The sequence below is a fragment of the Myxine glutinosa genome, chromosome 11, assembly GCF_964187855.1.
Source record: "Myxine glutinosa chromosome 11, kmMyxGlut1.1, whole genome shotgun sequence".
In the NCBI taxonomy this organism is placed as follows: domain Eukaryota; kingdom Metazoa; phylum Chordata; class Myxini; order Myxiniformes; family Myxinidae; genus Myxine; species Myxine glutinosa.
In genome coordinates, this window is record NC_136271.1 from 128,126,940 (window position 1) to 128,144,761 (window position 17,822).

Here is a 17,822-nt window from a genome sequence, read left to right on the forward strand (position 1 = left end):
TCCATGGCGTTGTTGGGATTGGGACCTTTGTGTCTCCACTGCTTCGCTTCCATGGCGTTGTTGGGATTGGGACCTTTGTGTCTCCACTGCTTCGCTTCCATGGCGTTGTTGGGATTGGGACCTTCGTGTCTCCACTGCTTCGCTTCCATGGCGTTGTTGGGATTGGGACCTTTGTGTCTCCACTGCTTCGCTTCCATGGCGTTGTTGGGATTGGGACCTTTGTGTCTCCACTGCTTCGCTTCCATGGCGTTGTTGGGATTGGGACCTTTGTGTCTCCACTGCTTCGCTTCCATGGCGTTGTTGGGATTGGGACCTTCGTGTCTCCACTGCTTCACTTCCATGGCGTTGTTGGGATTGGGACCTTTGTGTCTCCACTGCTTCGCTTCCATGGCGTTGTTGTCATCGGGACTTTCATTGCTGCACCACATTGACATGACACAAAATGGAACTCTCTTAGGAAGACCAAATAGCACATGCAGATCATCAAAAGCAGTTATCATACTAAAATACGCCATTTTTATTTGTGTCTGATGAATTTTTGACGCCAATACATTCTGTCGTTACTTATCCAATCTCAACCAAACTTGACAGGATGACGAAGGGTTACACAATGAAGGTTGTAGCGCATTCATTTGCCCCCCCCCCCTCCCCAAGGGGGTTTTCTCCCCCGAGCGGGTTTTCCCCGTCATTGCCGTCAATGGGGTTGCACGTTGAGTTGTATGTCAATGTTAAATTAGCTTTGTCGTGGCGTTTGTCCAAAGAAGATTTATCGTGGCGTTTTTCCAAAGACGCTTTTAATAACAAAATAATGATAATCGCATATTGTTAATGTTATCACAAAACAATATTAATACTAATAAAGTCCCACTTCCCCAAGGCATTTTTCCTGCAGTGATGACGTGTATAAACAGCTTATCTTTAACTATAATTCACCAAATGTCCGTCTGTCTGTCAGTTCGAAGGTACCGCAAAAATGGCTGAACAGATCGCAACGATATTTTAGGTGGGTAATCCTGGGACCCCCTGGGACCCCCTATATTGTTTCGCTAATTTTTCCAAGTTTTCCAATTTTCCAGTTTTTCCAAACACGATGGTGTGGTGCTGCGCACACAGGACCGGCGCCAGACTATTTTGCGCCCTAGGCAAGGCCAGCTACTTGCATCCCCTCCCCCCCCCCCCATTTTTTTTTGCCAACTTCGATTTTTAAAAACAGATGTTTTGTATAAAAAATAAAAAGCAGAAAACTTGAAACTGCTAAATTTATTTTAAATTGCAAGACTAAGTACCGCAAGATGCCAACAGCACCAATATTAAAGGCGCAATGTCCATTAATATGGCAGTGGCCAGGGGTGGATCCGGGGGGGGGGGTGCTGGGGTGCGCACCCCCCCTTCGATCCAGGATGAGGGTGCAGGCGGTGTAAATCTGCTGAACTGTTGGACCAGGGAAGAACACAAGGAACTGCAGAAACTTCAGAAACTGCAGAAACTGCAGAAACTGCAGAAACTGCAGAAACTGCAGAAACGCACGAAATGCCGTTTCTGACGATCAGTTATTTAAAATTTCATGGGGGAGGACCCCCAGACCCCCCCCCTTTATCCTCCCCCCAGCGCTATGGTTTCATGCACCCCCCCCCCCCGTCAAAAAATTCCTGGATCCGCCCCTGGTGGCCCTGTTACCCCACGCTTTGGGGCAAATGGGCTTTCACTTAAATAAATATGACACTACATGTGGTTTGCAATGCAAAATAATGAAAGTGGGCCCTTTATGAGTGTGTGAATGGAAATTACAGATAAACAAAACAGTTTTTGGTTTGAGCAATAAGTTTTAGATATGCAAAATCAAAATTTTAAATAAACAATCTTTGATTTATCTTTCGCAAATACAAAAGAAAATATTTTGGCACACAAATCATTTTGAACTAAAGGGCACTCAGTATGCTGTGACCAGTCTTAAAACAATAATTTATATAAAACTGTGACCCTTTAAGGTTCAGTAATACGCCCCTCTGATCTCTGCGCCCTAGGCGGCTGCCTAGTTGGCCTAATGGTAGCGCCGGCCCTGTGCGCACACACGACTCGATTGCCAGAGAGGTAGGCCACAACGCGTTTGTATAACAAAGAGTCTTTATTCAAAGCTCGTACTTCAGCACTGGCCGGGCTCAAGCTTAGAGCCCGCATATATGTGCCGAGGCCACGCCTAATCCCCGGGCGTGGCCGATCGGTCGAAAGGCAGGGCATGTGCTTTCATCCCCCGCCTGGATGCTCGCGCCACCCACTGGTGCGCGGAATTATTTCTCCTTGTGCCCACCACATGCGCCCCCCGATAATTCCCGCGCACCTGAAGGGTGAGTTTGCGGGGAAGCCGGATGACCCGGCCGAAACGCCCCCTGGCGATGGGTGCAGGGCTGGGGGGTAGCGGGCTGGCGGGGCGGGGGGGTGCCGGGGGTCCGACCGCCGGGGGGCGGCCTCGACGCAGAGGCAGAGCTGCTTGCGGGGGGTGGTCCAGATCGAGGTGCGCCGGCTTGAGGCGGTCCACGGAAATGCGATCCGGGGCACCGCCGATGTCGATGGTGAAAAATTTGTCCCCGGTCTCCAGCACGTGGAAGGGCCCGTCGTACGGGGGCCGTAGCTGTGCCCGGTGGGCGTCGTGCAGGACGAAGACGTACTTTGCCGTGCGAAGCTCCGGGGCGACGTGGGAAGCGGGCAACCGTGGTGTGCCGTTGGCACCGGGGCGAACCTCCGGGCAGTCTCCTGAAGGGCAGAGCGCTGTTGCGCCGCGGACCGTGGAGTCGGGGATAAATTCACCCGGTACCCGCAGTGGTTGCCCGAAGACCAGCTCCCCCGAGGATGCGTGCAGGTCATCCTTGGGCGCCGTCCTGAGGCCCAGCAGGACCCAGGGGAGTCTGTCGACCCAGCCGCCATCGCGGAGGCTGGCCCGGAGTGCGGCCTTCATTGAGCGATGAAAGCGCTCGCACAGGCCATTGGCCTGGGGGTGGTAGGCCGTGGTGCGGTGTAGTTTCACCCCGAGCCCTTGCGCCACCGCGGCCCAGAGCTCTGAGGTCAACTGGGGGCCGTGGTCGGACGAGATGTCCGAGGGGGCACCGAACCGGGCAACCCAAGTGGCGATGAAGGCTTGCGCCACATCAGCCGCAGACGTCGCCGCCAATGGGACGGCCTCCGGCCACCGTGTGGTGAGGTCTACCATGGTGAGGAGGTGGGTGAACCCCCGCGAGGGGGGCAGAGGTCCCACCAAGTCGACGTGCACGTGGTCGAACCGATGCTCGGGCACCGCAAACGGGGCCAACGGGGCCTGGGTGTGGTGGTGGACCTTTGCGCGCTGGCACGCGAGGCACGTCCTGGCCCAGTCGCGGACGTCCTTCCGGAGGCCATGCCAGACGAACTTCGCCGCGACGAGCTTCTGGGATGCCTTCGTGCCCGGGTGGGACAGGCTGTGGATGGCGTCGAAAACGGGGCGCCGCCAGCCAGCGGGCACGATGGGGCGAGGCCGTCCGAGGGAGACGTCACATAGGAAGGCCGCGCCCGCGGCGTCGAATGGCACCTCGGTTACGCGGAGGCCCGTGGTGACGGCGGTCCGCAAGGCCTGGATGCCGGGGTCGGCGGTCTGGTCCTCCGCCATCCGGGCATAGTCGACCCCGAGGTGGACCGCGTGCACGACAGACCGGGAAAGGCAATCCGCCACCGGGTTGTCCTTACCCGCCATGTGACGGATGTCCATCGTGTACTCGGACACGGCAGAGAGGTGACGCTGCTACCGTGCCGACCATGGCTCGGCGACCTTGGCCATCGCGAACACAAGGGGCTTGTGGTCAACGAAAGCCATGAACGGGCAGCCCTCCAGCAGATGGCGGAAGTGTCGGACCACCAGGTGGAGCCCGAGCAGCTCGCGGTCGAAGGTGCTATAGCGGCGTTCGTGCCGGCGAAGCTGCCGGCTAAAAAACACCAGCGGTTGCCAAGCACCACACACCCACTGCTCGTGCACCGCGCCCACCGCGTAGTCCGACGCGTCGGTGGTGAGGGAGATCGGTGCATCGGGCGCTGGGTGCGCCAGCATGGTGGCGTCGGCCAGGGCCAGCTTTGCGCCGCAAACGCCGCGGCCATCGGCTCCGACCAGGCGATGTCACCTTTGCCCGGCTTGCCCCGGAGGGCCTCGTGCAATGGGCGGAGGTGCTGGGCGACGTCGGGCACGAAGTGGTGGTAAAAATGTACCATGCCCAGGAACTCCTGGAGCCCCTTGATCGTGCGGGCCGCGGGAAATCCATGACCGCCTCCACCTTGGCCGTTAAAGGGATGGCCCCGTGCCTGGTGATGCGGTGCCCAAAGAAGTCGATGGTGGCAACGCCGAAACGGCACTTGGCGGGGTTGATGATTAAACCATGCTGGCCCAGGCGTTCTAAAAGCGTGCGGAGGTGGAGCAGGTGCTCCTCCCGGGACGCGTTCGCGATTAGGATGTCATCCGGGTAGACAAACAGGAAAGGTAAGTCGCGCAAGGTGCTGTCCATAAGCCGCTGGAATGCCTGGGCCGCATTCTTCAACCCGAAAGGCATTCTCAGGAACTCAAAGAGGCCGAAAGGGGTGATGACGGCCGTCTTCAGGACGTCGTCTGGTTGGACGGGGACCTGGTGGTAGCCCCGGATGAGGTCCACCTTGGAAAACACGGTCGTGTTTGCCAACCGGGCGGAAAAGTCCTGTATATGCGTGACCGGGTGGCGGTCGGGGGTGGTGGCATCATTGAGCCGGCGGTAGTCCCCGCACGGCCACCATCCCCCCGCCGGGCTTCGGCACAATGTGCAGAGGAGAAGCCCAAGCGCTGTTGGAGCGCCGTACGATCCCCAGCCGCTCCAGCATGGCGAACTCCGCTTTCGCCACCGCGAGCTTCGTGGGCTCGAGTCGGCGTGCCCGGGCATAGACCGGCGGCCCGACCGTCGGTATATGGTGCTCCACACTGTGTTTAGTGGCCACCGCTGAGAAGGTGGGCCGCGTGAGGGCCGGGAAACTGGCGAGGAGGCGGGTAAAGGCGTCCGCTGCCGGAAGCGTGCAAACTAAACTCGCCGGGACGGAACCTTCCAGCAAGCTGCTTGGCAAGCCGCTCAGTGAGCCGCTCAACGAGCCGCTCAGCGAACAAGCGAGCGAGCTAAAGGTTTCGGCCTGGACGAGCCGTCTGCGCTTCACGTTGACCAACAACCCATTCGCACATAGGAAGTCCGCACCGAGCAGTGCCATTGGCACGCTGGCGGTCACGAACGACCATTGAAAGCGCTGCCCTCCGAACCGCAGGGAGAGGCAACGCTTCCCGAATGTGCGGATGGGTGTACCGTTGGCGGCAAGCAAAGCGGGGCCCTGGCCCGCGGTTTGCTTGTCGGACGTGGAGGCGGGGAGGACGCTCACCTGCGCTCCTGTGTCACAAAGAAAACGGCGCCCAGACAAGGTGTCCGTGATGAAAAGGAGGCTGCCGGAATGGCCGACGCTCATGGCCGCAAGTGAGCGCCGGTTGTTTCCCGACCCGTCAAAAGAGCACGGCGGGCGACACGTTTTAGCCTGGCGGCCGAACCTGGCATGGTAGTAGCACCAGGTTTGCGGCGGTAACGGCCGCGGCGGCCGTGCCGGCGGCGGTAGTGGTGGCGGCGGTGGTAGTGGACGGGGCGTAGCAGCAGCCACGAGGGAAACCGGGGGCGCTGGAGCCTCCGCACCGGGATCCACTATGGCAGCACCGTATACCAACCGCGTGTCGCAGGCCGCAAAATGCTTGTCGGCCTCTACGGCCAGGGCGCGGGGTTCCTTTATTTTGGAACCGGCCAGCGCGAGGCGTACCTGTGCAGGTAGCTGGCGTAAGAAAAGTGCTCGGAATAAGAATTCCGGGGGCTGGTCGCCAAGCAGGGACAGCATGGAATCCATCCGGACAGATGGTCGTGTGTCGCCGAGGGCGGGAAGGTCCAGGAGGCGGTCGGCCCGTTCGATCTCCGTGAGCCCGAACGTGGCGATGAGGAGACGTTTGAGCACCTCGTACTTGTTGTCGCCCGGCGGGCGCCGAAGGATGGACACGACTCGGGCGGCAGTGCCGGGCCCAAGGGTGGCGACCACGTGGTAGTACCGGGTCTCGTCCGCCGTTATGCCTTGGAGTTGGAATTGAGCTTCGGCCTGCAAAAACCAAACGTCGGCTTGCGCTTCCCAGAACTCCGTGAGTTGGACTGCGATGGCGTTGGTGGCCATGGCGTGTTCGGTGGTCAGCAACGGCTGAACCAATCGGGGTCACCAGTGTGGTGCTGCGCACACACGACTCGATTGCCAGAGAGGTAGGCCACAACGCGTTTGTATAACAAAGAGTCTTTATTCAAAGCTCGTACTTCAGCACTGGGCGGGCTCGAGCTTAGAGCCCGCATTTATGTGCCGAGGCCACGCCTAGTCCCTGGGCATGGCCGATCGGTCGAAAGGCGGGGCATGTGCTTTCGTCCCCCACCTGGATGCTCGCGCCACCCACTGGTGCACGGAATTATTGCCCCTTGTGCCCACCACAATGGAATATTATTTACCGATATGAACAGTGATGTGGCTTTTGTTGAAATTATACGTACCAGTAGAGAGTATATCGACTCCTGACGAACTCTTCCTATATAAAAGTGCGGCTCCGAAGTAACACGGCAGCGTGTGCAAAGCGACTGAGAAACAGGTGTAGCGGCCGCTTCTGTGTTACAGATTCGGCACACACTCACTCTTCACACATAAACGTGCGACTGAGAAAGACGTGTAGCAGCCGCTTCCGTTTTGCAGAATTCAATCTTTTTTCAAAATGGGCGCCATGTACTGTTTAGATTTTGATGATTTGCGTGTGATATGATTTAACGGATGTTTATATGAATCGTTTAAAATAAAAAAGCCTTCAATGTCTGATATTTTGCCTTTTCATTTGGGCTTCCCAATTGAAGCCCCACTAGTAGGGTGGGTACCGTTGCCAGTAGTTATAATGGCGTTTCTGTGGGAGCAACATAGAGTTATATTATAGACTCGAGGGCGCACTCGCCACATGGCCCCGTGCCGGCAAGGACGACCGGCAGCCATGTTTTGGGGGGCAACATTTGTTGACAACGTACATTTACATGTACATGACCTATTTATGTCGCGAATATTTTCTAGTTGCAAGATGCCGAAAAGTTGTGCCTGCTACGAGTGCACAAATCGTAGCAACCAGAAGAAGGATGTTAGTTTTCACAGGTGAGTACTCTGTGTTTTTCTTTTTAAAAGTAGAAATTTTGGTCGGAATTTGGTCAGATTCATCGAGAGTGGCGGACAGGCATACAACAAGAAGCAAGGCTGTATGGCTCTCTTTTATGTCATGTGTCTTATTGTTGTCGCCATTACAATAAGACCCATGGTAAAAGAGAGCCATACAGCCCTGCTTGTAGGGCTAGACAGGCACAGGCATGACAGGCGGAGTTGATGTCTCTTTGCAACTCTTTCAATCTTTGGAACAAAGGCCTTTCCATTCATGCCATTGTGGCCAAGCATTACACTGGGCCTTACCCTAAAAATGAACTTCAAACCTGCGAGAGATTATTTTTGTCTGTCACCTGGTCGTCATAATGATCGTGACTGATGGACTGATAACACCTACAATACTACAGAAATGTTTCGAGGCAAGTCGGACCCGAACCATCTCCGACCCAGACCATCTCGGACCCAGACCATCTCGGACCCAGACCATCTCGGACCCAGACCATCTCGAACCCAGACCATCTCGGACCCAGACCATCTCGGACCCAGACCATCTCGGACCCAGATCATCTCGGACCCAGATCATCTCGGACACAGATCATCTCGGACTCAGAACATCTCGGACCCAGAACATCTCGGACCCAGAACATCTCGGACCCAGAACATCTCGGACCCAGAACATCTCGGACCCAGACCATCTCGGACCCTGACCATCTCGAACCCAGACCATCTCGGACCCAGACCATCTCGGACCCAGACCATCTCGGACCCAGACCATCTCGGACCCAGATCATCTCGGACCCAGACCATCTCAGACCCTGACCATCTCGAACCCAGACCATCTCGGACCCAGACCATCTCGGATCCAGACCATCTCGGACCCAGACCATCTCAGACCCTGACCATCTCGAACCCAGACCATCTCGAACCCAGAACATCTCGGACCCAGACCATCTCGGACCCAGATCATCTCGGACCCAGACCATCTCAGACCCTGACCATCTCGAACCCAGACCATCTCGGACCCAGACCATCTCGGATCCAGACCATCTCGGACCCAGACCATCTCAGACCCAGACTGTCCCAGATCATCTCGGACCCAGACCATCTCAGACCCAGACCAACTTGGACCCAAGAGTTTTTTTCAGTGTGACTTATCTTAATTCTTATCATGAAGTATCATTCTTTTAAAGTCGTTTGTTTTCTAAATCCAAGTGGGACAAAAGTCATATTATACATATTCTTGCTTCAGGTTAATTTTGCCCTTATACCGGTGTACATTAAAGGATAGCAAACCTTAAAGACTTTTTTCCCCACGTATCAAAAGATGTTCGAGAAGTCTAAAACAACTACACATTTTCCCTTTGGTGTTTTCTTTCGTGGCTTTTTGACCCAAAATATATTTGTACATTTTGCATGGGCAGTACCATCTTGAGATCCTGTGATGTAATGGGGTCCCATCGATCCAGACTACCATCACAAGGTCAATTCTAAGACATGCCTGTAGCAACGTCACACATGCAGCCTCAACAAAATCCAACAATCTGCTTTGGATTTTTGTTAGGTCATGCGTAGAATGGATGTGGTGTTTATTTGTTTATTTGTTGGGGTGTTTGTTTGTTTGTTTGTGTGGTTGGGTGGGTGGCTGGTTGGTTGGTTGGGTGGGTGGCTGGTTGGTTGGTTGGGTGGGTGGCTGGTTGGTTGGTTGGGTGGGTGGGTGGGTGGGCGGGCGGGTGGGTGCCTGGTTGGGTGGTTGGTTGGTTGGGTGGGTGGCTGGTTGGTTGGTTTTTGGCTGGTTGGGTGGTTGGTTGGGTGGGTGGCTGGTTGGTTGGGTGGTTGGGTGGGTGGGTGGGTGGGTGGTTGGGTGCGTGGCTGGTTGGGTGGTCGGTTGGGTGGGTGGTCGGCTGGGTGGGGTGGTTTTTGGTTGGGTGCGTAGTTGGTTTTTGTTTGGTTTTGGGTGGTGGTTGGTTGGGTGGGTGGGTGGCTGGTTGGTTGGGTGGGTGGGTGGGTGGGTGGTTGATGGTTGGGTGGTTGGTTTGTGGGTGGTTTGGGTGGTTGGTTGGTTGGGTGGCTGGTTGGTTGGTTGGGTGGGTGGTTGTGTGGATGGGTGGTTGGTTAGTTGGGTGGCTGGTTGGTTGGTTGGTTGGGTGGGTGGTTGGGTGGGTGGTTGGTTAGTTGGGTGGGTGGTTGGGTGGTTGGTTGGGTGGGTGGGTGGTTGGTTGGTTGGGGTGGGTGGGTGGTTGGTTAGTTGGGTGGCTGGTTGGTTGGTTGGGGTGGGTGGGTGGCGGGTTGGTTGGGTGTGGGTGGTTGGGTGGGTGGTTTGGTTATTGGGTTTGTGGTTGATTTGTATTTTTTTTTTTTTTTTTTTTTTTTTTAATTAAGGTTTGAATTATAAATTAAGTTGCAATGAATTAAATTAAATATGAAAGTGATCTTTCTTGTCACTGTGCCTCAGTTTTTTATGTTGCAGTTTTCTACTGTCCGCATATAAATGTGATTGTGCCCCCCTTCCCGTTACAGTGAGCAGAGTGAATGTCCAGATGACCGAGTATAACTTAGTTTTATCATGGGTGTTTTATAATGAACTGTTTTACACTCCATTAATAATCAGGAAAATATAACTTTTTTTTTATAGGTAAATCAATGTATCGTTCGTTCGTGTGGTTGCCAACTTCAATCAAGATTGGTGCTTTAATGTATGATAAATAGTGGCAATCACTATATTGTTCGTTTTGTTACAGATTCGTCACTTCGTTGTTGTGGTTTTCATCCACTTGAAACATTTCTGATTCCATGTATTATTATTGTTGTCATTTAAAGGGAATAGATATTTCTATTTTAAAAAGTTAAAAGTTAAGGTTTTAAATGAAACAGGAACCGGACGGCGAGGAAGAGGAGAAAAAAGGGCGGAGCGTGTGAGTCGGACTGCGGACAAGAAAGCCGAGTCGCGCCGAGGTCTGGAGCGAACGTTGGCGAGCAAGAGTCACTGGCGAACTTTCGGGTTTCTGGGAAAGGGATTCCTACGACCGAGTTGTCATCGCTGTGACCGATCAACCTGCGTGTCAAGTTTTTGGTGGTGGATTCCGAAGAGAATTATCACCGGGCCGGTACGTCTCAAGAGCGGGTCGTCGGCCATTTTGACTCGCGCAGGACTTGTGCTTCGCTCCCGGTTTCGTCTCTTTTCGACCATTTCACCGCATTCAGATGTCGATCTGGGGCGTGTGTGTGACGTGGCTTTTTGAAGGTTAATTCGTCCATACCCGAGGGTGTGATGTCTCAGTCACCTGTAGGGCGCCTTTGGATATCCCAGTCGCCTTGAGGGCGCCTTTGTACAGCTGTGGCGGTGGGACTGTATTTGCCATCCGAACGGGATTCTGGTCTCGATCGGACATCGTTCTGTCGATCGCTGGAGCAAATCAACTTTGGGCTTGAAGCCGGGAATAAGAGACATTGGGGATGTTCGTGTTTCACTCACTTGGAGCACAGTAAGTTCTATATTACCAAAACTGATGGTACCATCATAGGACATGGATTGTACTATTGAATACTATTATTGTTGTACTGTTATTCTTGTGTGATCTTAATACAATATTTGTTTGTGAGTAACCATTGGGGTGGCTTCTCCATTGATCTTTGACATACGGAATAACACATTTTTCTGCCGTGACTCCTCTCTGGGCTCGGAGGTACACCGTGACCAGGGGGTCGGGGATGAGCACGTAACAGTTTAGATTGAAGAAAAAATAAAAAAATAATAAATATCAACTTTAAACGGCCACTCGTTCTAAGACACCATAGCGTTAGTGTGCGCATCCGTGTACTTGTTGCCCCCCAGAAACATGGCGGCCGGGTCTCCATGGTGGCACGGCCGGTTCTGTACACGGCATAGCGAGTGCAGCCTCTAGTCTATAATATAACTCCATGGGGAGCAACAGCTTATAAAGGAAGTAAAAATATTATACACCGCAAACACGTATGCTTAGCTTTTTAAACAGTCGCTCATGCTCTTTATAACACAAAATGAAGAAATTTGGAGGAATCTCGACATCGGTGAAGTAAGGTTTACTTGCAGAACTGAGCGAAGATCTACTGCACTCTATATACCCCGCAAATGTTGGGTTAATAACATGGCCCTTTCTGCCGCTGCCGTGGCATTTTTCGTAGCGAACTTTTGAAACTCGCTCCTGCTGTTTCACACGAAATTGAAAGGGAGAAGCTCGGGTTGTGCTCCTTTACGAAGCAGCTAGCTAGTGCTTGCCAAGCCAGCCGTTCCTTAATGGTTTTGAATGGAGTGCTTGTTCGAATGCTTAATCCAATTGGTGATCTCTTCACAAGAAACTTGGTAAATGAACACACCCAATGTTACTGAGACCCGACCATAGATCGACTGTAATATATACACCCCAAAGAGGAATGACCCTTCCTGCCCTTACCGGAGTCTGCAGGTGTAGGCAACTAGTTCCATGAAATGCTTCAATCATTAAACTTAAATTTCATTCCGCATGTCTAGTATCTCCTCCCAGCTCCTTCCCAAACAGGTATCGATACTTTTGAGTCAATTATAACATCAACAAAAGTGTAAAACATTGCAGTGGATGTTAGAGCTCACTTGACCCGTGTTGCTTTTGAAGGAGAACCATTGGTCATTCGTGAAGAGGAGATGAAAGTCCTCATTTTGAAAATGTTGGCTTCCTTATTTTTCTGTCTGCAATATTGAAAAGGAAGGTGTTTAGTACATTTCAGGTCATGCGGTGAAAAGGAAAGGTGTGATACAGTGACAAGAAGGACATGGTGAAGTGTGCAGACTGTCTTCACAAGCTATGACTCTCTCACTGCGTACACATGTTACAATTATGACTACACCTTTAAAATGAAGGTAAGTGAGAGGGAGGGCACTCTTCATAGGTGTGAATGTTATTCATTGGACCTGCAGTTGTCAGGCACAAAACGACCAGACTCAGTGTTTTAATGGTTCGAGCTTCTGTTCTGAGTCTCGGAGGTCGACAGTTCAAAACCCGGGCCAAGTTCAGCAAAGACTTAAAAAATGGTGCCCCTCACTTGTTGCTCAGCATTTATAAAGAATGCAGCATGGACAAAGAACCATCGGTTGACAAACATTGCACAGGATTGTAAAAACCTCGAAGAAGCAACGCTACAAAACCAAAAGGCAGTTTACTGGTACACCGTGGCCCTTTTCAACTCGTGCCGTGGGTTCCGTACCATTCCAAAGTTATTGCTCGCAGATAGAACAGTCAAACTTAAAGCTGCTTCCGAAGAATAGTATATTACTTAATGATTCGGGGCCCTGTCTGTTCCGCACTAAGTTTCTCGTATTTTATCTCTGAGGTGCGCAGCTCCCTATGGCCTTAGATCATGTACGAAAACTAGAACAATGCGACTGTCACCAATATGCCTCTGCATAGTCCCACAGCGGGTAGATGCCATCACTCTGCATATGTATGGGTAGGGGATCACGTTTGTGAAGTTTCGTGTTGATCGGATAGGGTTCGTTTTTCCATCTAATATGGCTGCCAAACCACGTGACCTATGACATCATCATTTTCAAACTATATGCAACAGTGCTGTTAGATGATATTTGTAAAATATCACATCGATAGGGTGAGCGGTTTCAGAGATAATTATTTAATATTTTCCTTCAATCCAATATGGCGGCCAAACCTTGTGACCTATGATGTCATAAATTTAATATTTAAATACAAATTGGTCATAGATCATGTGCATGCAAACATTTTTGGCTGGTATCCCACTTGTTTTTTTTTTTTTTTTTTTTTTTTTTTGTATACAAGATCGAGGCTCGTGAAAGAGCAAACATTAATCACACAAAAAGACAAACCGACACACAAAACACAAAAAACAAGGGGGGCGGCAGACAAGATGGGGAGAGAGGGGGGAGGACGCAAAAGAGAGGGGGAAGAAGGGGAAGGACACAAACACAACATTTGAGAGCAGGGACAACGGGAGGACTCGGGGGGAGGTGGGAGAGGATTAAAACATATGAACACTGCAAGGACTCTGGGGTGAATTACCGGGGGTAGAAAAGATCAAGGTTTTCGATGGGGGGAAGATAAGAGATGGTGGTGAACAGCTGTTTTAAAGACCTGGAGGGAGGAGTGGGATTGAAGGGAGTGGGGGAGTTTGTTCCAGAGGTGGGAGAAAAGGGGAATGAAAGAGTGAAGGTGAGCAGAGAGCCTAGACTTTGGCAGTTTAACCATAAGAGGGTTGCAGGCAGATCTTGTGCGACCTGAAGGAATATTGGGGGGACAGAGCACAGAGAGAGCTGGGGGAGCAAGGCCGGAGAGGAGTCGGTAGAAGAAATATTCACCTATGTCATCATTATCATGCTTTTGTTGCTCATTGGGAATACTTGACAATGTGCCAAGTTTCAAATTTTTCCATTGAGCGGTTTCCAAGAAATGCATTTTTAATTATTTGCTTTTAATCCAAGATGGCTGCCATTCCACGTGACTAATGACGTCACAATTATCATAAAAACATTCTGCATGGCTGTCACTCCTACCCTGAAAGTTTCTTCTCAATCGGACATATAGTTGCTGAGAAAAACAAGGTTTAGCCCGTACGGACGGACGGACGGACAACCCGAAAACATAATTCCTCCGGCGACTTCGTAGGTAGAGGCATAAAGAAAAAGTTACACTCATTACCACCTGAGATAGCAACGCTCAATTTATGTATATCAAATGATAAAGCAAAGCACAACTTATCGAACCAAAATATCAATTTCACACCAACTCACCGAGGTATGAAGTAGGTCTCCCATTCTGCAGGTTGACTGGGCTTCCGGCGATCGGCCAACGGCAAAGGTCGGGGCCGCAGGCGCACGGCAGGTCGAAAAGTAAGTCTGTGTTCGCTCCGTTTTAAAAGGGGAAAATCAGGGCGCATCACCTAGGCGGCGGGAGGAGTGCGAGAGAAAATGGAGGCTTAAAGAGTGTGGAGACAGACACAAAGTATCGAAAGATTGACGTCTGAGTGGAGAAAAAGGTACAATTAAAAAGCAATCTTACCTGGCGAGTCTTTGAGGATTTTGGGTGTATGTTTTGAAATAAACGTGAGTCTCCATAAGGGGTGTTCAGAAGAGTCAAAATCACCTTTTCTTGATCTGTTTGACCCAAAAATGTACCTGTTGGGGATTTTCGAAAATCGTTATTTAAAAAAAAAAAAAGGTTTTTCAAATTGAATTTCTTCATTCGCACTTTATACGTCATTCAAGCAGTAAGGGAGTCACATGACTGCAATATTCAAACAGTAAGGGAGTCACATGACTGCAATATTCAAACAGTGAGACCCAAGGTTTTCATCAGGATGAAAAACCGGAGAATATCTCTTCTAAGAATGGTGAGCTATCGAGCATCAACTTGGTGAGAATTGGTGATGGTGAAAACAACATTCGGATTCACCATCTCCAGATTCCAGTCATGTGACTGCCACAATTCACCTTGTCTCACACTTGACTGCCACAACTCATTCTGACTCACACTTGACTGCCACAACTCATTCTGACTCACACTTGACGCCACAACTCATTCTGACTCACACTTGAGTGGTGTCCTAACACTTGGTAAAGGAAACAGTCATAATCCCAGGAATAGGCCAATTCGGTGGTCGAAACGTGGGAATTGCCTAATGTACAGTTACAAGGGATGGTGGTCCCTTCAGGGATACACAAATAAAGGGCCATTCAAAAGTTCTGGAGTGAGATTGGATTCCTATAAGAAACAACATTTATATTCTCTTGTGTAAGTATAGATATGAGTGGGAAAAGAAAGATTTCCCTCTCAACAATTATTATATGATACATATATAATATATATATATACAGTCACGTGAAAAAGTAAGTACACCCCATGTAAAGTTTTGACTTTTTCAACATATTTCAACATACAGCTATTTGATCTTCATTTCAACAATATTGATAGATAAAGGTGATATAATATAACAAATATCATGAAACATTTACATTTTGTAGTCCATTGTATCTATCTATAATTCCAGTAATCTCTGTGTGTCTGTGTGTCTGTGTGTCTGTGTGTCTGTGTGTCTGTGTGTCTGTGTGTCTGTGTGTCTGTGTGTCTGTGTGTCTGTGACCGCTGTTTCTCGACAACCACGGGTCCGATATACTTGAAACTTGCCAGGTATATTGCTGGGGACCCGAGGATGTGCCTTTTCAAGGTTTCATATTAATCGGACAATTACTTACCGAGCTATGTCCAAAAAACGATTCAACCAATCAGAGAGCAGCGAGCTATCACGTGTGCCGAACGTGGCGATCAGACTCTGCCTCGGACGGCACATTTGACAGCGTATTCATTTATTTCACGTTGGAAAACTATGTTGCCGTTAAACTATGTTTTAAAACGAATTCAAACTGCGATTAAATTAAAACGATTCATCGTAACTGCGATTTGCGAACTTCCGGACAGTGAAGACTGTCCGGCAGCACGCTTTCCGGCAGCCAATCACAGAACGCTTTGTTGCGTAGGCGTGGCCGATGTGAGACGAGCGGAGCTGAGCGCGTTACGAGCTGACCGCCATTACGGTACGTAATTCGATTTCTTATGCGCATTATTTCTCCCAATTCAGTCAGAGCGAAGGGCGGAAGCGAAGAGCGTTGTTTTTTTTGTTTACGGGCGTACGGGCGGGGTAGAGCGTACGGGTAGCGTTTTTTTTTTTTTTTGGCAAGGAACGGGCACCCACGTACGGGCAATGCCCTAGTAATTTAAATAAACATAAATGCAAATTTCGCATGTGGAAAAAGTAAGTACACCCTTGGCTCTAGTAGGTGGTATTGCCCCCTTTGGCAGAAACAACCTCAAGTACGCATTTCTTATAACTGTCTACCAGTCTCTGACATCAACTGGGAGAAATTTTGCCCACTCCTCCATGTAGAATTCTTTCAGCTGTGCGATGTTTGAGGGGTTTCTTGCATGTACAGCTCGTTTCAAATCCCCCCACAACATCTCGATGGGATTTAGATCCAGGCTTTGACTTGGCCATTCCAGAACCCTCCATTTCTTTCTTTTCAGCCATTCCTTGGTGGATTTACTGGTATGTTTAGGGTCATTGTCATGTTGCAAGGTCCACCTTCGGTTGAGCTTCAACTCTCCGACAGATGGCCTCACATTATCCTCAAGCACCCTCTGGTACAATGAAGAATTCATAGTGGATTATATGATGGTGAGCTGCCCAGGCCCTGATGCAGCAAAGCTGCCCCAAACCATAATATTTCCACCACCATGCTTTACAGTTGGTATCAGGTTCTTGTGGTCAAATGCTGTCTTTGGTTTTCGCCAAACATGTCTTCTGGTACTGTGGCCAAATAGCTCTACCTTTGGCTCATCTGTCCAGAGCACATTGTTCCAGAAGTGCGGGTCTTTGCCTCGGTGTTCATTGGCAAACTTTAGTCTTGCCCTGATGTTCTTTCTGGACAGCAAAGGTTTCCCCCTGGCACACCTCCCATGTTGATCAAATTTGTGCAGCCTCTTTCTAATGGTAGACTCGTGCACTTTGACATCAACAGTGGCAAGAGCTACCTGTAGGTCCCGTGATGACATTCTGGGGTTCTTTGAGACTTCTTTCAGCATCTTGTGGCCTGCTCTTGGGCTGAACTTGCTGGTGTGGCCTGGCCTGAACAAGTTGGCAGTTGTTTGGAATCTTCTCCATTTCTAGATGATCTTCCGGACAGTCGAATGATTGATTTCAAATTGTTTGGAGATCTTTTTGAATCCCTTCCCAACACCTGTAGGCATCTATAACCTTCTTTCTGAAGGCCTCAGAGAGCTCTTTTGATCGAGGCATGGTGACGCCGCACAATTCAACAACAAAGAGCAAACCAAACGAAATGTCTGAGGTTTAAATAAGACAGGTTCCTCCAAGATCCTCTCGAACGATGTTCTAATCATTTGCACCTGAGCTGGTGCACCTGATTCTAATTTTAGGTATTTGAAGTAGTGATATATGTAGGGGTGTACTTACTTTTTCCACATGCGAAATTTGCATTTATGTTTATTTAAATTATACAATGGACTACAAAATGTAAATGTTTCATGATATTTGTTATATTATATCACCTTTATCTATCAATATTGTTGAAACTAGGGCATGCCCGTACTATATATATATCTAAAATTATATCCCCCCCCTCTATTTACATGAAATGGTTTGGTCCATTCGCAAAGCCAAAGCGGACGGCTTGCGAGTACGGTGACAATCCCTCCCCTCTATTTACATGAAATGGTTTGGTCCAAAGCGAACGGCTTGCGAGTACGGTGACAATCCCCCCCCCCCCCCCTCTATTTACATGGAATGGTTTGGTCCAAAGCGAACGGCTTGCGAGTACGGTGACAATCCCCCCCCTCTATTTACATGCAATGGTTTGGTCCAAAGCGAACGGCTTGCGGAGTTTGGTAAAGAAATCGCCATAGCTCGGTAACTACTTGTCCGATTAATTTAAAACCTTGAAAAGGCACATCCTCGGGTCCCCAGCAATATACCTGGCAAGTTTCAAGTATATCGGACCGGTAGTTGTCGAGAAACAGCGGTCGCATACAGACACACAC

General features: G+C 50.2%; 1 long non-coding RNA gene across 1 annotated transcript; it reads right to left on the bottom strand.

Moving 5' to 3' along the window:
* Nucleotides 1-369: 369 nt before the first annotated feature.
* Nucleotides 370-14,080, bottom strand: LOC144888334 (uncharacterized). Its single transcript, XR_013620931.1, has 3 exons — nt 14,003-14,080; nt 11,837-11,932; nt 370-417 (listed from the first exon to the last, which is right to left on the bottom strand). It is a non-coding gene; the product is annotated as an uncharacterized LOC144888334 (long non-coding RNA).
* Nucleotides 14,081-17,822: the final 3,742 nt, after the last annotated feature.